This window comes from Neopsephotus bourkii, unplaced genomic scaffold (assembly GCF_033783945.1).
Source record: "Neopsephotus bourkii isolate Nb327-2 ecotype Australia unplaced genomic scaffold, CSIRO-AGI_Nbou_v1 NB_234, whole genome shotgun sequence".
NCBI classification, from domain to species: domain Eukaryota; kingdom Metazoa; phylum Chordata; class Aves; order Psittaciformes; family Psittacidae; genus Neopsephotus; species Neopsephotus bourkii.
This window is the reverse complement of record NW_026900744.1, coordinates 13986929-13999447: the sequence shown is the minus strand read 5'-3', so window position 1 is coordinate 13999447 and position 12519 is coordinate 13986929. Positions and strand designations below refer to the sequence as shown.

At 42.8% G+C, this 12519-nt stretch overlaps 1 protein-coding gene across 4 annotated transcripts in view; it reads left to right on the top strand.

Annotated features, from left to right (window-relative positions):
- TEDC1 (tubulin epsilon and delta complex 1) overlaps positions 1 to 12519 on the top strand; it is a 77513-nt gene that overhangs the window by 63551 nt on the left and 1443 nt on the right. The gene's annotated exons all lie outside the window — the stretch shown is intronic.

The window sequence follows — 12519 nt, the reverse complement described above, 5'->3', positions numbered from 1 at the left end:
CTGCGGAGAAGGACTTGGGGGTGCTGGTCGATGAGAAAATGAACATGAGGTGGCTGCAGTGTGTGCTCGCAGCCCAGAAAGCCAACCGTATCCTAGGCTGCATCAAAAGGAGGTGATCCAGCAGGTCGAAGGAGGTGATCCGGCCCCTTTATTCTGCTCTTGTGAGACCTCACCTGTAGTATTGTGTGCAGTTCTGGTGTCCTCAACATAAAAAGGACATGGAACTGTTGGAACGAGTCCAGAGGAGGGCCATGAGAATGATCAGGGGACTGGAGCACCTCCCATATGAAGATTGGCTGAGAAAGTTGGGACTGTTCAGCTTGGAGAAGAGGAGTCTGCGTGGAGACCTCATAGCAGCCTTCCAGTATCTGAAGGGGACCTATAGGGATGCTGGGGATGGACTCTTCATTAGGGACTGTAGTGACAAGACAAGGGGTAATGGGTTAGAACTTAAACAGGGGAAGTTTAGATTGGATATAAGGAGGAAATTCTTTCCTGTTAGGGTGGTGAGGCACTGGAATGGGTTGCGCAGGGAGGTTGTGAATGCTCCATCCCTGGCAGTGTTCAGGGCCAGGTTGGCTGAGGCCTTGGGTGACATGGTTTAGAGCGCGGTGTCCCTGCCCATTGCAGGGGGGTTGGAACTTGATGATCTTAAGGTCCTTTCCAACCCTAACTATTCTATGAGTCTATGATAACAGGCTGAAGGAGTTGGGTCTTTTCAGCCTGGAGGAGGCTCTGGGACACCTTAGAGCAGCTTCCAGTACCTAAAGGGAGCCTACAAGAAATTTGGAGAGGGACTTTTTACAAGGCTGTATATAGACAAGCCAAGGGGAAATGGCTTTAAGCTTACAGAGGGTAATAGAGTAGATATTTGGAAGAAATTGTTTACTTTGAGGGTGGTGAGGCATGGAGCAGGTTGCTTCAAGAAGTTGTGTCTGCCCCATCTCTGGAAGTGTTGAAGGCCAGGCTAGGGTTTTAAGCAGTCTGATCTAGTGGAAGGTGTCCCTCCCCATGCAAGGGGTTAGAACTAAATGATCTTTAAGGTCTCTTCCAAGCCAAGCCATTCTGTGATTGTGTAGGATGCGGTGCATCTCTGTTGCAGGAGGGCTGGGTGAAGGCCTTACTGAAAGCAAGTCTGCTCACAGCAGTCACAGAGTTCAGTTAATTTTAGGCCTAAGAGGATTAATTTCCCTTTTGCTTTGCCTGTGGGACAGATATTTGTAAGCTCAGCAAACAGGCAATGCTTTTATCAGTTGTTTGGTTTTGTGTTTTGTATTGATATTTGGAGCTATTCATTATAGTTTCCTGGTAAAGACCTTGAAAAATATTGATGCTGTTATTTTCCTGTTTTCTTAATCCTGTATCATTTTCCTTTATCTTAAGCTAAACTGACTTCTGACTCATATCAATGTGGTATTTAGATACATGAGTCTAAATACAGACCCATTTGATTATATCTTAAAAAAAAAACCCAACCCAACCAACCAAAAAATGCCACAAAGCAAAAACCCCGCAGAACAAACTAAACAAACCCAACAAAAATCTTCAACAAAAACCATTCAGGCAAGTTCAGGTCACTCCTTTTTATAAAGTTCTTTCATTCAAATGCTTTAATTAACTTCTAACTTCCCATTACTGTGCGTCCTCACCATCTAAGACTTTTCCATTGGAGAAGAGTGTGGATGTTGTTCTGAAGGCTTACGAAGGGCTTTGCAGTATTCAGTGTATACAATAGAAGGAAGTACAGAGCAGCAAGTGCCATGCCAGTCCATGGTAGCTGTTCTTATTGGATGCATCTATGTGCATTCCTGGTATTACAACTATATTTTTAGTTTCTTCTCAGAGGACTCCTCCCCCAGTTAAAAGATGGCCTTCTATTCCTGTATGAAATAGGTTCATTGCCTCTCCATGGCTTCCCTCTCAATCTGTTTTGGAAAGACAATAGGTATGCTGGGGAGCTAGCATTTCAGTAGCGAATATTTTGCTTTAGCATGCATAAGATGGAGATTCATACGTTCCTCTCTAATTGCAGGAAATTGCAAATCCTGGCAAAATTTGGAATGCAGCTGCTTGTATAATTACATCTTCTGTCAGTTGCTATAGCTCAGCTTTAAAGCTCTTCTAAAATGTCTTCATAGCTTATAGTACAAATAGTGCACCCATTAATACTACTTTGGGATCACCCTTTTCATTTATTTGCCACCAGTTCCTAAGGCCTAAATTTTTTCCTCTTGCTGAACTAATAAAAAGTTAGGAATTAGTAATTATATTGACATGGTGACATGGGCAGTGGGATTGAGTGCGCCCTCAGCAAGTTTGCCGATGACACCAGGCTGTGTGGTTCGGTTGATACGCTGGAGGGAAGGAATGCCACCCAGAGGGACCTTGACACGCTTGTGAGGTGGGCTGATGCCAACCTCATGAAGTTTAACCATGCCAAGTGCAAGGTCCTACACCTGGGTCGGAGCAATCCCAGGCACAGCTACAGGCTGGGCAGAGAAGAGATTCAGAGCAGCCCTGCAGAGAAGGACTTGGGGGTGCTGGTTGATGAGAAAATGAACATGAGCCGGCAGTGTGTGCTCACAGCCCAGAAAGCCAACTGTATCCTGGGCTGCATCAAAAGGAGCATGACCAGCAGGTCGAAGGAGGTTATCCTGCCCCTCTACTCTGCTCTCGTGAGACCTCACCTGGAGTATTGTGTGCAGTTCTGGTGTCCTCAACATAAAAAGGACATGGAACTGTTGGAAGAGGAGGACTACAAGGATGACTGGGGACTGGAGCACCTCCCATATGAAGACAGGCTGAGAAAGTTGGGTCTGTTCAGCCTGGAGAAGAGAAGGCTGCGTGGAGACCTCATAGCAGCCTTCCAGTATCTGAAGGGGGCCTATAGGGATGCTGGGGAGGGACTCTTCATTAGGGACTGTAGTGATAGGACAAGGGGTAACAGGTTCAAACTTAAACAGAGGAAGTTTAGATTGGATATAAGGAGGAAATTCTTTACTGTAAAGGTGGTGAGGCACTGGAATGAGTTGCCCAGGGAGGTTGTGAATGCTCCATCCCTGGCAGTGTTCATGGCCAGGTTGGACAGAGCCTTGGGTGATATGGTTTAGTGTGAGGTGTCCCTGCCCATTGCAGGGGGGTTTGAACTTGATGGTCTTAAGGTCCTTTCCAACCCTAACTATTCTATGATTCTGTATTAAGGTGAAATTCTGCTTTAGCTGTTTATAGCTACTGTTAAGCCAGAAGAAATTATATGAGTTTCGTACTGTTGCTGGGCTTTTGGTTTAGTACGAAATACTCATGTGTGTACTTCAAACCAGTTTGACCTGCCTACAGCATCAGGTTTTGGATACGTGCAAACCTTTCCATTTCATGGCCTTATGAAACAGAAGGTAGTGGGTCACGGAGAATTTGTTAGGTTATTGGCAACTAAGTGTTGCTATCTGCTTCTGGTCATTAAATGGAGGATAAGATATAGATCACAATTTGGAGCTTAATGAGATGTGTTGGCCCCACTTAAACCACTATCACAACTGGAAAATGGTTAAAAGGTTGGAAAGGATGAAAGGAGGCATAATAAAGGAATTATTTGGTCTGTCTTTTTGATAGGTGAGAATAGTGTAATTTAACCAAGGCAAAGTTATAGCTGGATCCCGTTCTGCAAGTTCTTAGGCAGAAGTGGAGCTTTGAGGATGTAAGACTTTAGATGAAAGATGCAGTGGCTAAGGCAGAACTCACTGAAAAGGGACATATTTTTATCCACAGATGTATTTCACTGCTGAGATAACACAGTGATAGGGTAGTTTCTCAATCTGCTGGAGCCTATGTTAAAAAAAAACCCAGAAGTGCGTATTTCTAGAATAGACCCTGTAGCTTACCAAAATGTAGTAGAACATTGCAGAAATTACTAGGTGAGATACTGTCGCCTGTGCTTTGTGGTAGGTTAGGCTTATCAAGCAGTTTATTGTGGCTTTAAATCCATAAATGCATGAGAACTGGTATTAAATGGGCTATTTCAGAAGAACATCAAGGATCTCACTTAAAGAAAGAAACCTCATTTGGGCAGGACAGTGTGGGAAGTGTTCAGCTATTAAAATAGAAAATTATGATTTCCAGCATTTTTAACTGGTTACTCTTCAGTGTGCAGAAATTGCAGCAGAAAATTAAAAACCTTGAAAGCTTACAGCAAAGAAGCTTGATTCAGTAAGACAAGTTTTATAGAGCTGCAGAATAACTCTGTAACTTTCTTAGAGGTTTGAAATTACATTGGGCAAGTTACTATAAAACATGAATTTCAAATTAGAGTAAGGTATTTTTTTTTGTACTAAAACACCTGCTTACTCAGTGTTGTAGTGTTTCTAGAACAGCTGAATGCAGATACTGCTTTTGCTTTAACTCATGGTTTTGGTATTATTCCTGGTTTTTTATATAAGCAGCAAAATCCATTTAGATGTTTTTCTGAAGATTGGAGGTCGGATTTTCTTGGAATTCATTGTTCAGCAAATGTTTGAACTTCTTTATGGGCTCTGCAGGGTCATGTCACCCTTGCTCCTTAATTTTTCCCCAAAGTGGGAGCTGCAGGGTTTGATTTTCCATCACTTATATATTCACAGCATCCCTTGAAATGGTGCCTTTGTGTCTGAAGCTGAATGGGTCACTGTCTTATAACTAAGGAAGAACTTGTCATACACTTAAACATGATTGTTCAAAAAAAAAAGGGGGGGGGGGGGGGACAAACAAAAGAAACTGTCCATGTAGCCAAGTTATTATTTGTTTATTGTTAAAGAAGTGTAAAGCCCTCACTCTATATATGTGTGGAAAGGGCTTTATTTTATTGCCTTTGAGGACACACAAGCACACAAAACACTTGAGTTATAAATAACTGTTCTGTACAGAAAACAGTGACTAACATGGAGAGCCATGGAGTTGGCTTGTTGAGTTTGTGCTGTCTCTAATGATCTTTAAGCTGAATTTTGCTTGGGCATCTCCTTTCACAGACAGACCATGGTGCATGTATTTCAGCACTGCTCTGCATGCAGCAAGGTGTGCAGAATGTGAATTGTATAGCTAGGAAATTCTTGTATAGGAGCACAGAGAGGTTGTAGGTTGGCATTGCAGGATCCCTGTGACTATTTTTCTTGTATTCCACTTTTATTTAATGCTTACAGATCTTTCTGCTGTGCTTATAGAGGACTCTGCTCTTCACCCTTCTATGTTATTGATATACTTCTGCTTATTACTTCCTTTTGCTCTCTTTCCTTTTGTACTTGGTGCTGTTTTTACAGTACTGACAAGGAGGGCTTTCTTACAAGTAGTCTGCAAATCCTTCTCTATCCTGTTTTCTGTATCCCAGATAGACTTTCAGTTGGGATTGCAGTTCTGCAAGGTTTTTCTTGGTGGGTAGTAGTGGAATAAACAACTAGATACAAACTGCAAGACAGCAAAAGCTATAAACAATGATCATCTATAAAGTGTTACTCAGGCTTGGACTGATTAATGACAAGTGTTAGCAAGGTTCAGCCCCTGGACAGATCCGGATTCCAGCCTGGACACTGAAAACTCCTAAACTAGCCTTAATTTGCCATGCCTGGTTTCCAGCACTCAGGTGTCAGGATTTCTTCATGGCAGTTTCTGAGCATGCCAGTATGTCTGTGCTTATCTTGCTTTCATTTTTAACTTATAGATCTTTATCTATAATTGATGCTTGTCTGTTGAATGAGCCTGCTCAGTATACATGGAGACTGAAAGCTCCGAAAAGCTCCTCTAACCTGGAGAATGTCTCTCAGTGCCTGTGCTTGGGCTACTGTGATGTGCTCAGGAGCTATTGGGAGCCAGGCAGGTGAGGGCACTGGCTGGCCTGGCAGGTCTCTTCTATTTCTGCAATCTGGCCCATTACATTACATTAATGTAATACATTAATCATGTATTTCCAGGCATGTCATATTCCACTTCACTCTTCAACTCCCCAGGTACAGGGGGCCATCTTAGATGTGACAGCCTTAAAATAAAGCTTGGAAATTAGCTTCCTTTAGGAATAAAACTTTTCACAAGTCAAATGCTGTTTGGTGTTTCCAGAGGAACTAGATGAGTTTATGAAAGGTGTTGAGTGATTATGCCCTGATAGAAAAGGCAGTATGACTTGGTGGCTTGGATATTGCATCCATTTATATTTCCTAATTTCCTTTCACTCCCCAACCCAAAAAGACAAGATCTGAGATTTTGCTATGGAGTATCTGTACACAATGGCAAGAATAATTTGTATTTCATGCTGTATGCATATGGGGTCTTCGCCCTATTCATAAGATAAATACAAGAGAGGAGGAGTGGACAGATAGGACTGGAGGCAGAAAATGCTATTTCTAGGCTTGTGCAGTTTGTTTTTCTGAACAATACTGTTATTGCAGCCACTTCTGCAAAGCTAGAATAATTTGAAGAGATTGTGATTTTAAAATAATGACATGATTCTGGTCTTTATCATCCACTTCGAAAGGAGCACCAACAATTTGGTTTGCTGCTCCTTCCTCGAAGTTAGCAACAACTCAGTCATAAAATAGAAATGCTCCTATGCCTCCCCCTGCTCTATTGCTCAAAATAGGTGTTTGGATCTTTTCATTGCTGTTGCATATTAAACTTTGGCTAGTGGCTTCCTTCAAGTACATAACTGAAAGGCAGAACATCCATTTGGTTTCTGGGGCTTTTAGGTTGCCATGTGAAGTTTTAAAAGCTGAAATGTTGATTTGAGCATTTGAAAGATTGTCACTTTTGTTAGGTCATTACTGTAAATTATTTAAATAACATGATGTTATTTAAATAACATCATCTTTAAAAAGAGATCTAGATCTCTTAGCATCTCTTTGGGATGTCTTGCACGTTAGTAAAAATCTCTCAAAGTAAGTTCACATTCAGCTTGCTTCTTAACCAAAAAAGAACCATTTTGTGCATAATTTTTACTGTACTTTTCATTAGTAAGCTGTTAACACTGTGAGACAGATCAGGCTTTCAGGGATGTCTGAGCTGTGCAGAATGGCACAAAGTGCTTGGGAAGCCATTACCAGCAAGGTTGCAAGCAAATGTGAGAGAGCTGAGGAAACCATAGCAGTAATTGTGGAGGGCTGGAAGGTCTCTTCTTTGAGGAGAAAATGTGTAGGTCAGCCAAGCAGTTTATAGAAGTAGACCTCCACAAGATGAGCAGCTGAAAGCCTGGGACTGTCCACATGATGAATTTTTGTACATCCAGAGGAGGTGAACTGGGGTATTACTGTTCTGGCCTCAAAACAGTGGAACATGTGAAGAAACTGGATGGCAGCTTATTTAAAATGTGTGACACCTTTTCCATGATTTGCCTGCTGAACTCATTGCTGTAAAATTTATTCATAGCCAGAAGATTCCCAGGACTGAAAATAGCTGAGATAGCTGTCTGGATGAAAAGGACAGCCAGTAGTATCTCAGGTTAGAAGAAATTTCAGAGAAGGTGGGAATGAGGAAGCACTGGGAAAATGAACCATGTGTGTAGGTGTTTGCAGGCTTGAAGTCTCTCCTGCGCATCAGTGCATCAGTTAATCCACCATGGTGTGGACTGAGCCGAGGTGTCTGCTTGGCCTGTTTTCTGGATATGCCTCACCTCATTGCCCCTTTCCAGCTCTGGAGTGGGCTCACCCGTTTCTGTTTTGACTTGGCCATTTTCCTCAGCCTGAACGTTTTTGGAAATGCAGCGTCAATCATGATGCTATCCCCTGGGAGATGGAAATCCTTTCCACACCTGATGGATGTCATGCCTGGTTTAATTCCAGGACGTCAGGAACTAGAGGCCACCTGTCTCTGCCCACTCTCCAGCTGATGTTAAAGAGATCCATTTCATTCTAGTGCTTATTCTTTGCATATTCCCACATGTGAATCTGCCAGCAGTGTCTGTGCACATCACAACCCTTTGCACTGTATGAGGTTTGGGAAGGGCAGTGCAGGCTGTGTTGTCACTTCCATCCCTTTTCATTCCGTAATCTAAGATGCAATACTTCTATCTGCAACTACACTCATTCACTGGCTTCTCCTCAGAGCATGAAAATTACATCTTTCTCTTTACTTTTTAATACCTTTTGAAAACCTACAGTGGTCTTTCGGAAGACTGAAGTTATTCTAAAGGAAATCATCTAGGAGCACGTGAGGCAGTATCATGTCCCAGACAGCGGTCAGTGACATGGAGAGGTGACAAGCTAGAAGGAACCCAGCTGGAGTACTTGCCTTGGTGTTCACTTGTGGCATCTGTCCATCTGCAGCCGTTGTAGGGCTGGTGAGGACAGTTGTATGTCATGGGAGGTTCCCGATAGTTTATCATGGTCTTGGAATGGGAAGCCTGGTATGCCAACCTTATGAAATTTAACCATGCCAGGTGCAAGGTCCTACACCTGGGTCAGAGCAATCCCAGGCACAGCTACAGGTTGGGCAGAGAAGAGATTCAGAGCAGCCGTGCGGAGAAGGACTTGGGGGTGCTGGTCGATGAGAAAATGAACATGAGGTGGCTGCAGTGTGTGCTCGCAGCCCAGAAAGCCAACCGTATCCTGGGCTGCATCAAAAGGAGTGTGACCAGCAGGTCGAAGGAGGTTATCCTGCCTCTTTACTCTGCTCTCGTGAGACCTTACCTGTAGTATTGTGTGCAGTTCTGGTGTCCTCAACAGGAAAAGAACATGGAATTGTTGGAACAAGTCCAGAGGAGGGCCAGGAGGATGATCACTGGACTGGAGCACCTCCCGTATGAAGACAGGCTGAGAAGGCTGCGTGGAGACCTCATAGCAGCCTTCCAGTATCTGAAGGGGGCCTATAGGGGTGCTGGGGATGGACTCTTCTTTAGGGACTGTAGTGATAGGACAAGGGGTAATGGGTTAAAACTTAAACAGGGGAAGTTTAGATTGGATATAAGGAAGAAATTCTTTACGTAAGGGTGGTGAGGCACTGGAATAGGTTGCTCAGGGAGGTTGTGAATTCTCCATCCCTGGCGGTGTTCAAGGCCAGGTTGAACGAGGCCTTGGGTGAAATGGTTTAGCGTGAGGTGTCCCTGCCCATGGCAGGGGGGTTGGAACTAGATGATCTTAAGGTCCTTTTCAACCCTAGCTATTCTGTGATTCTACATTGACCATGGAGTGCACAGAGGGGCATCACACTTCCACAGAGTCAGTTACAGCATCTGTGAGTGACTGCTCTGTTGTGCTGTTGTGAACAGCTCACCAGATTAGTACTCGCTGCAGGGTGGGATCTGTGTCAGTTTGAAGATGCTGGTTCCCCTTCAGCTGATTCCTTCTGTGTTTGGTGTGGCTTTTCTCAAAATGCAGCAGGTTCCTTTGGGATGAGGTTGATGTTGTAGAAGTGGAAACAATGATTATCGTGTTGTATTTATGCAAAGATGATGTGCAGAATTTGTCAGACAGCACTATGTACCTAATTGGGAATTCAACTTCCAGCTGGTAGATTGAGACTGAAAGGCATAGCAGTGGGATAGAGACGGGCAGGCACAAAATGCTGAGGCTCCTAATCTACTACAATATGTTTGTTTAATACAAAGTGGTCTGCTGAGATTGTGTTGCAGTGTAGAATAATCATTGTGTGCTGACTAATGGGAGACAGCAAGCTGTTAAAGAGCATCAATTAACTGTACAAGAGGAGGTTATTGAGTATTATCACAAGCGTTCAGTATGTGAAGAGTAAATAATATTACTTGAAGGTAACCCTCAGAGAATTTTAGCTATTGAAATCTACAGACCATAACAAGAGTATTTGTGGATATGCATATGGTTGCAGAGCTTACCAGGAAGAAGAGTGCAAAAGGAACTTGAGCTAGCTTTCCAGCTCCAGATTGTGCTGAGACAAAATAAATAGTGCTTTGCTAAACTTGTTCTCTTATTTCATATTTATTACTTTAAAAATTTACCCTATTAAATTTATCTAGTGTTGGCTCAGGAAATATTGTTCTCCTTTGCAGAAGATAACATGTGCAGTACCCTTCTGATACTCAGATTTCAGGATTTGGTATACTACTTCTGCTTTCCTGACTGCCTAACTGTAAGGCTGTTGACATTGTCCTTACAGCTGCTCCTGCTTCAGTCTAGTAATTCCTATTCCTGCTATTGCACTGAGTTAGAACTCAATGTACTTAATGCTGAGAGGAGCATGCTCTTCCATCATGTGTCTTGCACAATGGAAAATTCTCCAGTTTTGGGCGGTGGAGAGTATGAAAACCTATGTTCCATTAGAATACTTTTACATAGCCGTACTAGTATTCTGTCTGAGTTTAATGTGAAAAATAAATCATATTTTTTGGGCTCTGTTTGCTGAGTGATTTTATTCTTTGTAAGTAACGGGAAATTTTTCCCATCCAGTGTTAAATCCATTTTGTGCAAACAAAATTTTCCATTTATTCATTGGCAGTAGAGAGACCAGATAACACTGAATTTATTTTTTTTTCAGTTTTGTTTCTTCGAAAGTGGTGTAGCAGAGTAGGACCTTGGATAGTCTTTTAGCCAACAGCAACAGATGTCCTGGAATTCCTTTGGGATTATGGTAAAGAGAGACCCTTGTTTTTTGAACAAAGAGAAAGACAGGCTTCTCTTGGCATCAACTTTCTATTCAAATGACTTAATCAACAGTGGTCTCTGTTAAGGGATGATTCTGCATTGATGACGCTTTTAACATGTTAGGAAAAATTCAGAGAAATTTACTCCTTTTCTGATTTGATTGATTTTTCTTAATCTTTTTTTGAGCGAGGGCAGGGTGGAGAATAACACATCAGAAGACTGTGGAGAGGATTAATTACTTGGCTGAGAAACTCAAGAAGATAGTCTGATGAGAGATGTGGGATGAGTGAAGCCGTGGTGAAGTTGGTGTCAGTGAGGAAATTCAACTGTGATGGCAGCCCTTGTGCCTCCTGTGTTTCATACCATAAGAGAGCATAGGGTGATCCTCTGTATGTCATAAGCTTCTGAACTGGTTTCAGTAGTGAAACCCTCCTGACTAATCTATGGGAAAAAAAACACCTTTTTTCTCCGGATATGGAAGCTGAGCAGTTGTAGCTTGACAGTGGCAAAGGCAGGCGGGGCTTTGCTGCTTTAGGACTCTTGTCCTTGCAGCTGGTGTTGCTTTGAGCTCTGACCAATCTCTGACGCCTCAGAGAGATGCCAGAATAATCCCTGACTTTACAGGGAATTTGTCAAAGCCCTAATATGTGAAGTACCAATATCTTAATGCAGATCTGCAGATTTAAAACCCTAAGGAGTTGTTCAGCTTCACCCGCAGCCAGGGAAGGGGGGGGGTTGCAGAGCAGTTTCAAGGCTGGAAGGGGTGTCATTAGCACTGAGCTTGACCTGAGCTGAGCTTTGGCCGAGGGATTCATCCCTGGAGCTGCAGTGAAGCATTTCATGGTCCATTATCCTCACAGCAGGAAACAATGTCTTATTCTGAAGCAGAATATCGAACTCAGATTTTCATCCATTTGATCTTCTTATGGCTTTGTCAGCAAGGTCTGGTCTCTCACCACCTTCTTTATCACTTTCTTTTAGGCTCTAAACCAAATTATATATCTGTCTCTGTTAACAGAATAATTTGAGCTCTTGAAATTTCATGCTGTAAGGCTTCTTTTCTGCGTTGCAAGTCATTGCATGACCTGCTTTTGAATCCTGATCTGTTTCCCTGTGGTTTTTTTTCAATCATGAACTCCAGAACTGTGCACAAGTTCCAGGAGAGCTCTGGGATTTGTGCAGGTTGCAGAGGCACCATCACTTTTCTGAAACTTTGCTGCTTTTTGGCTGAGCTGATTTGGCAGCTTGTTGCTGTAGCAGAAACAGAAAATGTCATTGGGCCAAGAGTTGTTTCCCTGAAGGCCTTAGCAGGATACCTCTTCTTATGGATGTTTCCCCACTGACAACTGCATTTTGAGATGAGTCACTGAATTTGTTTAATCCACTAGTAAAACTGGCAAGGCAATTACCATCTTGCAAGTTCTTCAAATCAAATTCTTAGAGAACATTAAATCAAATGCTTTGGAGAAATACCAGTACATACAATTGCTTTTATCGTCCAGACTCTGATTCTGTCATGAGAAAAGCTTTGTTTTACTGTGCCACATCTTCAAGTGAGTGTGCTGTCTGGTACTCATTGTGGTCTTAGCCTCTACTTCTTTGTCTCTCTGCCGTTATTTTCCTTCTTCTATTTGTTACCCATAATGAGAATTAAGAATTAAGGAATTTCTTGCTTACAGTTGTCATCCCTGCTTTTTAGAATTGCCAAGTACAGAAAGCATTTGCAAACTGGAATAAGACTGTTAGTCATGAGGCAATTAATCTAACAGTGTGGTGGCTTAAAGCACAGCTGTGATGGAATTCACTCTGATGGGTCTCCCTTTTTGAGCCATGTATTCCTCTGAAGTCAAGCCACCCACTCCTGGGTAAGAGGGAAGCGTGCAGAGCCCCTGTGTATCAGTCATCAGTGGAGGGGCTGGTGGACTGTCAATCTGCAAAAAAAATGACTACAGGTGAC